Here is a 7794-nt window from a genome sequence, read left to right as displayed (position 1 = left end):
TTCCCGGTCAGGGCATATGACCGGGTTGCTGGCTTAATCCCCAGTGTGGGGCATGTAGAAGGCAGCCAATCAATGATTCTCTCTCGTCATTGATGCTTCTATCTCTCTCTCCCTCTCTCTTCCTCTCTGAAATCAATAAAAATATATAAAATACACTGGGAATTTGACTTAAAATACTTACTTAAATTTGTACTTTACTATTCTAGTATAAATATTTAAAAAATATTCTGTGTTTTCTTATGAGGTAATCTTAGCTGCTTTATATTTCCTGCTAACATTTTAAGAAAAATGGATTTATGACAAAGAATTGACAATTTATAAACTTCACTTTTCACTCAACAGTTGTATTTTTATTTCTTTCTTTTTAAAAATATATTTTTATTGATTTCAGAGAGGAAGGGAGAGGGAGAGAGAGAGAGAGAAACATCAATGATGAGAGAGAATCATTGATTGGCTGCCTCCTGCAGGCCCCCTACTGGGGATTGAGCCTGCAACCCAGGTATGTGCCCTTGACTGAAATCGAACCTGAGACCCTTCAGTCTGCAGGCCGACGCTCTATCCATTGAGCCAAATCAGCTAGGGCCCAACAGTTATATATTTATTGATGTTAATTAAGTTCTTTGTTTCCTACTTTAAAGTCCCCAGACTGTCTCTCTCAAAGATACCAGTTGTATTTCTCTGGAAATATAGGTTTATACTCTACAGGATCAAGAGAAATTTCATTGACTATAAGGGATGTTGCTCTAGAGAAAATGAGAAATTTATTAATATCACACAAAACAAACTATTTAGCCTATCTATCATCTATCTATCTATCTATCTATCTATCATCTATCTATCATCTATCTATCTAATGTTTTTTGAGTCAATGTTCTTCAGCCTGTGTGACCGTGGACACCTTTCGGCTTCCTCCACAAGAGGGCTGGGAGGCAGCCCCAGCCTGGAGCAAAGAGTGGAGGAGGCGAAAGGTGACAGCTAAGGGCTTAATGTTGGGTAGCAGGGGCAGACACTAGGTAGGGCTGTTCTACGGGAACCGGATTGAGGAGTTTGGGTGGTATCTTGGATGCAAGCATCCTAGGGCAATGGTGTTCAAAGTGAGAGATGCCAAGCCCAGGGTCTCAAGTACTGAAAGTTGGAAACAACTCAATGTTCAGATGCTCAGCTTCCCATGGTACTTTTTCCTAAAGCTGATCTCCTTGGATGCACCTGGCTTCAGTCTTACCCTTCCCCTACCATAAGAAGGCAAGCTATGCCCTCATCCTTTGAGGATGTGAAACCTCCGGGGCTATAAACAAAGGGGAGGCCTTAACATTCTTTTCTTTATTGATTTTTAAAGAGAGGAAGGGAGAGAGAAGGGGAGGCCTATTTTAAAGCTTAATCAAGCTCTGGCCAGTGTGCTCAATGGTTAGAGAGTGCTCTCTCCCCTTCCCCACACCAAAGGGTCATGGGTTCTATTCCTGGTCAAGGGCACATACCTGGGTTGCAGGTTCCATCCCATGCCCCAGTGTGGGCACATGCAGGAGGCAATGAATCGATGTGTCTCTCTGACATCTGTCTGCCTCTCCTGTGCACTCTCTCTCTCTCTCCTCTTCCTCTCTCTTCCTCACTCCCTTCTACTCTTTCTAAAAATCAATGGAAAACATATCCTTGGGCGAGGATTAACAACAAAAAGATTAATCAAGCCACCCAAAGCTCTCAGGGCACAGAGCCTTTCCAGGTTCTACACACGTTTCTGTGAAAGGGTGAAGCCTGGCATTAGAAATGGGGAATTTGGGCTCAGGCTGGAATATTCAGGTTCCATATATATAGAAGAATCCTTGTTTAAAAACTTAAACTCTTCTGTCCCCTACATAAAACTCTGTTTCCAGAACTGTCAGGATTTTTAAGATACACTGAAAAAATATATAGATAAACTTTGTTTTCTTTTCCTATTTTTCCACCTCCCTTCTCTGTGGCAACCATCAGCTTTTTCTCCATATCTATGGGTCTGTTTCTGTTTTACTTATTCATTTGTTTTTTCCCCCATATAAGTGAAATCATACAATATTTCCCTGTCTGCCTAATTTCATTTAGTATAACATCCTCTAGGTCCATCCATGTTGTTGCAATTGGCAAGATTTCATTCTTTTTTTTTTATGTATAGGGCGTAATGTCACAGGAAGGCCATAGTATTCTGCCACCCGTGAGGAGTAAGCCCAAGTTGCTGTTGGATGTGTTATACACAGAGAAGCCATTCTTCAGGCGCTCTGCTCTCTCCATACCCAATTCATTCTTTTTTAAATTGTTGAATAATATTCACACACACACACACACACACACACACACACACACATACAAATCTCACATCTTCTTTATCCATTCATCTATTGATAGACACTGGGTTGCTTTCAGATCTTGACTGAGACTAGTAATGCTGCAGGTGAACATAGGGGTGCATACCCGGAAGTGGAATTGCTGGGTCATAAGGTAATTCTATTTTTTATTTTTTTGAGGAACCTCCACAATGCTTTCCAAACTGGTTGCACCAATTTACAATCCCACCAACAGTGCACAAGGGTTCCCTTTTCTCCACGTGCTCGCCAGCACTAGTTGTTTGTTAATTTATCGATGATAGCTATTCTATTTCATTGTGGTTTTAATTTATATTTCTCTGATGAGTAGTGACATTGAGCATCTTTTAATATGTCTATTGGCCATTTGTATGTCCTCTTTGGAGAAGTGTCTATTCAGGTCCTCTGCCCATTTTTAAATTGGATTTTGTGTTTTTTGGTGTTAACCCCTTATTGGATGTATCATTTGTGAACATGTTCTCCCATTCAGTAGGTTGTCTTTTCATTTTGTTGGTAGTTTTCTTTGCTGTGCAAACCCTTTTCAATTTGATGTAGTTCCATTTGTTCATTTTTTTTTTGTTGCCATTGCCCAAGGAGACATATTAAAAAAGATAATACTCAGGGCAGTGTCAGAGATTTTACTGCCTATGCTTTCTTTCCAGGAGTTTTATGGTTTCAGGTCTTACATTGAAGTTTTTAATTAATTTTTAGTTTATTTTTGTGTATGATATGGGAAAGTGGTCCAGTTTCATTTTTTTTGCATATATCTGTTCAGTTTTCCCAGTACTACTTATTGACTAGACTGTCTTTATACCATTGTATAACCTTGCCTTCTTTGTCATTGATTAATTGACCATATACGTGAGGATTTATTTTTGGACTCTATTGTGTTTCATTGCTCTATGTGTCTGTTTCTATGCCAGTACCATACTGTTTTGATTATTGTAGTTTTGTAGTGTAATTTGATATCAGGGAGCATGACACCTCCTTCTTTGTTCTTTCTCAAGATTGCTTTGGGTTTTGGGGGTCTTATGTGATTTCATAGAAATATTGGGGATAAATGTTATAATTCTGTTGTCACTTTGGATGAAGCAGTTCAGTAGAGTCTTCAATCAACAGGAGAAGTGATTGGATTGCCTCCTGAGAGAAACTCTCAGCTCTGGTTCTACTGTTCTGTCACAGCTCACATCCTCTCATGGGTAAAATCTGGCTGGATGGAGGGCAGCTTTGAAGTCATACAACAACAGCTGGAGATGAGCAGCATGTGAGGGAGGATAAGGATGAGGCCTTTTTTAATGATCAGATGAAAGCATGCCTGTGAATCAGAAAATCTTCAACGTGAGCTGGCAGAGCCAATTCCTGACCAGCTACCTCAGTCCCAAGCAGTCCATTCCCAGACAATCTGCTTGTTTACCACGCGGAAGGTTTAGCTTCCATGTGATACTAAGTGCTGATGAGCCTGAGGACAAAGGAGTGGGGACCGGGATTCACCGAGCTTCTGTATTCTTATCCTTTATGTTAATGAGTCACAGATGTTTCACTCGTTGAAAGGTTCTTCTATGCTGCCAGGATTGGTTTTACAAGTTAATCATGGGATAGAGAGTAGGTTTGTAAAGGACCTGATGGCTTTATCTCCCTTTCCTCAGGTCAGTCTGCCCTACACCAGCCTCCATTACCTACTGTCTAACATCCTTCGTTGACATGTCCAACACTTTCCAAATAAGGCTAATTTTTCATAAATTTTTTCCTCATTGTGGGGCTTGAGGTTTCAGCATCTGGAGGCTATTAGGTAATGCAGTCACAGCCAGGAATCTCTTCACAGTTTCTCCTGGTTATCTTTCTGCTCTGACATTGTTCAGTTAGACTCTGAGTGGGTAAAGGATTATGATAAATAAAACATCTAGTTCATTAACACTTTCTTACTTTCCTAAACCCAACCAATAGACAGTTTTCTCCCTTTATTTTGGAAGGTTAACATTTTTTTTGCAATCCTTTCATGGTACAGTGGGATAATTAATTGAAAGTACAACATTGCTGATTAAATATTTAAGCTTTTCCCCAATGTTCTCATTTGTGAAGATTCAGTTATCATATATGGGTTTACCTCTATTAGATCAGTTTAAAAGAATATATTTTTATTGATTTCAGAAAGGAAGGGAGAGGAAGAGAGAGATAGAAACATCAATGATGAGAATCATTGATCCGTTGCCTCCTGTATGCCCCCTACTGGAGATTGAACCCACAGCCCAGCCATGTGCCCTGACAGGAATTGAATCGTGACCTCCTGGTTCATAGGTCAGCACTATGAGCCACACCAGCCGGACACATTTCCTGCGTCTTTATTGACAGATCATGCTATGGACTATCAGTGCTCTCTTTTTACTAGAAACAGGGTCATTAGTGCCCTTAGATCTAATCAAATCAGAATGCCAATTCCGGAAAATTCAGAAAACTTACCTTTAATAGTCTGTTCTTCTAAAACCACTGTTGGTACTAAAATCTGTATTAAAGTTCTCCAGAGAAACAGAACCAATGGAGGATATATAGATCTATAAAAATATGATCACTATCTGTATATATCATCTCTCCTCTCCCATCATGTGATATATACAGATATATCTCACATATAACATATACCTCATATCTCATATCTCTCACATATATATGTATATGTATATATACCTAATATATATCCTTCTTATATATCTCTCTCATATATTTATCATATATGTGTGTGTATAGCTACATATATACTAGAGGCCCGATGCACAAAATTCGTGGAAGAGTAGGCCTTCCTTCCCCCTGCTGCTAGCACCGGCCTCCCTCTGGCACCCAGGACCTGGGCTTGCTTCCTCTGGCTGCCAGTAGGTACCTGGGACCCGGGCTGGCTTCCCTCTGGCCCTGGCTTTGTCAGGAAGGACGCCCAGTCTAATTAGCATATTACCCTTTTAATGTACACACACACACACACACACACACACACACACACACACAGGGGTGGGCAAAAGTAGGCTCACAGTTATGAGTATGAGAAACAGTTTATTCTTATATTGTTATTTATTTGTATTACAACATAATACAAATAAATAATATATCTATATGTCTAATGGCATCCAATAGAAATTGGCTCACACGATTATGGAGGCTTGAGAAGGCTCAGGACCTGCAAACTGGAGACCCAGGAAGCCAGTGATGTATTTCAGTAACAGCTCTAACGCCTGAGAACTAGGGTAGCCTCTGGTGTTTTCCTCAGTCTTAAAGCAGGAATAGATAAGATGAGATGGAATGTCCCAGCTCAGTCAGTGTGGCAGGAGAAAGGGAGGGAGTTCCTCCTCCTCCTGCCTTTTAGTCTATTCAGGTCCTCAGTGGATTAGTGATGTCCAACCACATTGGGAGGGCAAGCTACTGAGTCCTTGATTCAAATGGCAATCTCGCCTAGAAACAACCTCACAGACATAACCAGAAACAGTGTTAAATCTGGCATCCTGTGGCCCACTCAAATTGACACAAAATTGACCTTCACACTTAGACGTATATGTTTTTAAGAACTTCCTCACCAGATGAGTTTTACGTGCACACAAAATTGGGGAATACTGATTTCCATTCTCAGTAGACATCAATTTTTTTTTATCACATTGTATAAAAGTTTTCTCAAATATGCATGTTCTAGAAAGTAGAGAAAATGAATGTAATTATAAATTCTTGAGAAAAGAAATAAATGTCTAGACATTTGATCTTGCAAGATTCATTTGGCTATATAAAGGAGGACCTAAGCAGATATGGCAGGACAATGGAAAGTACAATTAGAGAATATAGTAGATAAATGTAGTTATAATAATACATTGGTTGTTCTTTTACCTTTTTGCCATTATAGGATTTGCTATAATGTAAAATTTTGGAAAACTTACCAGCAGGTGGTAGCACTGTTTAACAAATATGCTCAGACCTCAAAACAAGCGACTGAATGAATTATTGGCTGCAAGTACAGCAACGTTTGTCAGAATATTGGTGTATGATTCAGAAAACGTGATTCCTGGTCCCATCACTTTGCAAAAATCATTTAATCTCACAGTGCTTAAAAACATTGTAAGTAAAATTGAGATGATAATAATAACTGTCCTGGCTTGTTGTTGTTTTTGAGTTTTTTTTTTTTTTATGGGTGGAAACGGAGATTGGGAAATTATTATGGAAAGGGCAGAATGCTATGTAAATGCAAATATCATTTCTCTTGTTTTTCTCTTTGTTTCTTGTTATCCAGGCATTAATTTTAAGATGTTTTATTACTAGCAACAATGGTGGTCAGCATGTCAGACCTTAAATGTTAAATGATTTCTCATTGTTCACATGTTCTACTGTTTTTTGACCATTTTCAAAGCTATTTCATTTCCATGTGAGATAAAAGGCCCAGACCCCAGATTTGTTGGGTCTGAGGGAAAGTAGCTCTAGCCTCTGAATGCTTTTTATACACAACCGTTGTTGGCCTAATTTTTGCCCATTCATTGCCAAAAAGGAAAAGTCCAAGAGAACTCAAGTAACTTCAAGGATTTTTAAAAAAGGAAATAGCACCTACATGCACTGGAGTATTTAAAGTATAAGGAGCTTGGTGAGCCAGCAGTTTACCTTGACTGAGTATTTACTGTGTACAGAGAAGTATACTAACCACTGAAAAGTTTCAAAGATACAGAACCCAGAGGCTCTTAAAAATGAAGAACTTCCATTCTTTGTTTTTTCATTTGACAGATATTTATGGTTCATGTTCAAGAGACTGGACCTTTTACATATGTGATTCTCAAACTTGCCATTTCTGCAGGTAAATGGCAACCGCCTGTACACAAGAGCAAACAGATAGAGGACATAGACCAGAGGTGAGAGCTATGAAAGGGAATGCAGAGCTGGGTGACGCACCTGGGACTGGAGGAGAGGGGAGATTCTCGGAGGAAGCAACACCTATAAAGGCGGTATTTCAAGTGGAGGCAGTAGATTATACTAGTGAAGAGTATAGGCTTTGGAGTCAGAATGATCTGCAATCTCTAATAATAAAATCGTAATATGCTAATTAGACCTGATGTCCTTCCGGAAGAAGCCGGGGCTGTGAGGGAAGCTGGGTGCCAGCAGCCGGGGGAAGGTTCATGCATTGGGCCTCTAGTAAATTAATAACTCTACCATTTATAAACTGAGTGACCTGTGGCAAATTACTTTCATTTTTTTGATTATTTGTTTCCTTGTTTGTGAAATGAATATGATAATAGTATCTATTTAATGTTTATTGTGAGAACCATATGTGACAATTAGTGTACAGTAAACTCTTAGTGGGGGAAGCAAAGAGATTTTTTTGAGGTATATAAAATATACAGAAGAACAGTTGATACAAGACTCTGAATGCTGGATACTGAAGTTTGGATTTATTATGGCAAACTTTGGGAAGTATATGGTAGACTCTTGTATAGAAAGAGGTGTCAACAAA

At 39.3% G+C, this 7794-nt stretch overlaps 1 non-coding gene across 1 annotated transcript; it reads right to left on the bottom strand.

The window, feature by feature from the left end:
• Positions 1–2135: 2135 nt before the first annotated feature.
• Positions 2136–2264, bottom strand: LOC111826556. Its single transcript, XR_002829906.1, has one exon. It is a non-coding gene; the product is annotated as a small nucleolar RNA SNORA11 (small nucleolar RNA).
• Positions 2265–7794: the final 5530 nt, after the last annotated feature.

The sequence above is a fragment of the Myotis lucifugus genome, unplaced genomic scaffold, assembly GCF_000147115.1.
Source record: "Myotis lucifugus unplaced genomic scaffold, Myoluc2.0 scaffold_1, whole genome shotgun sequence".
Taxonomy (NCBI): Eukaryota; Metazoa; Chordata; class Mammalia; order Chiroptera; family Vespertilionidae; genus Myotis; species Myotis lucifugus.
This window is presented reverse-complemented; position numbering and strand designations above follow the sequence as displayed.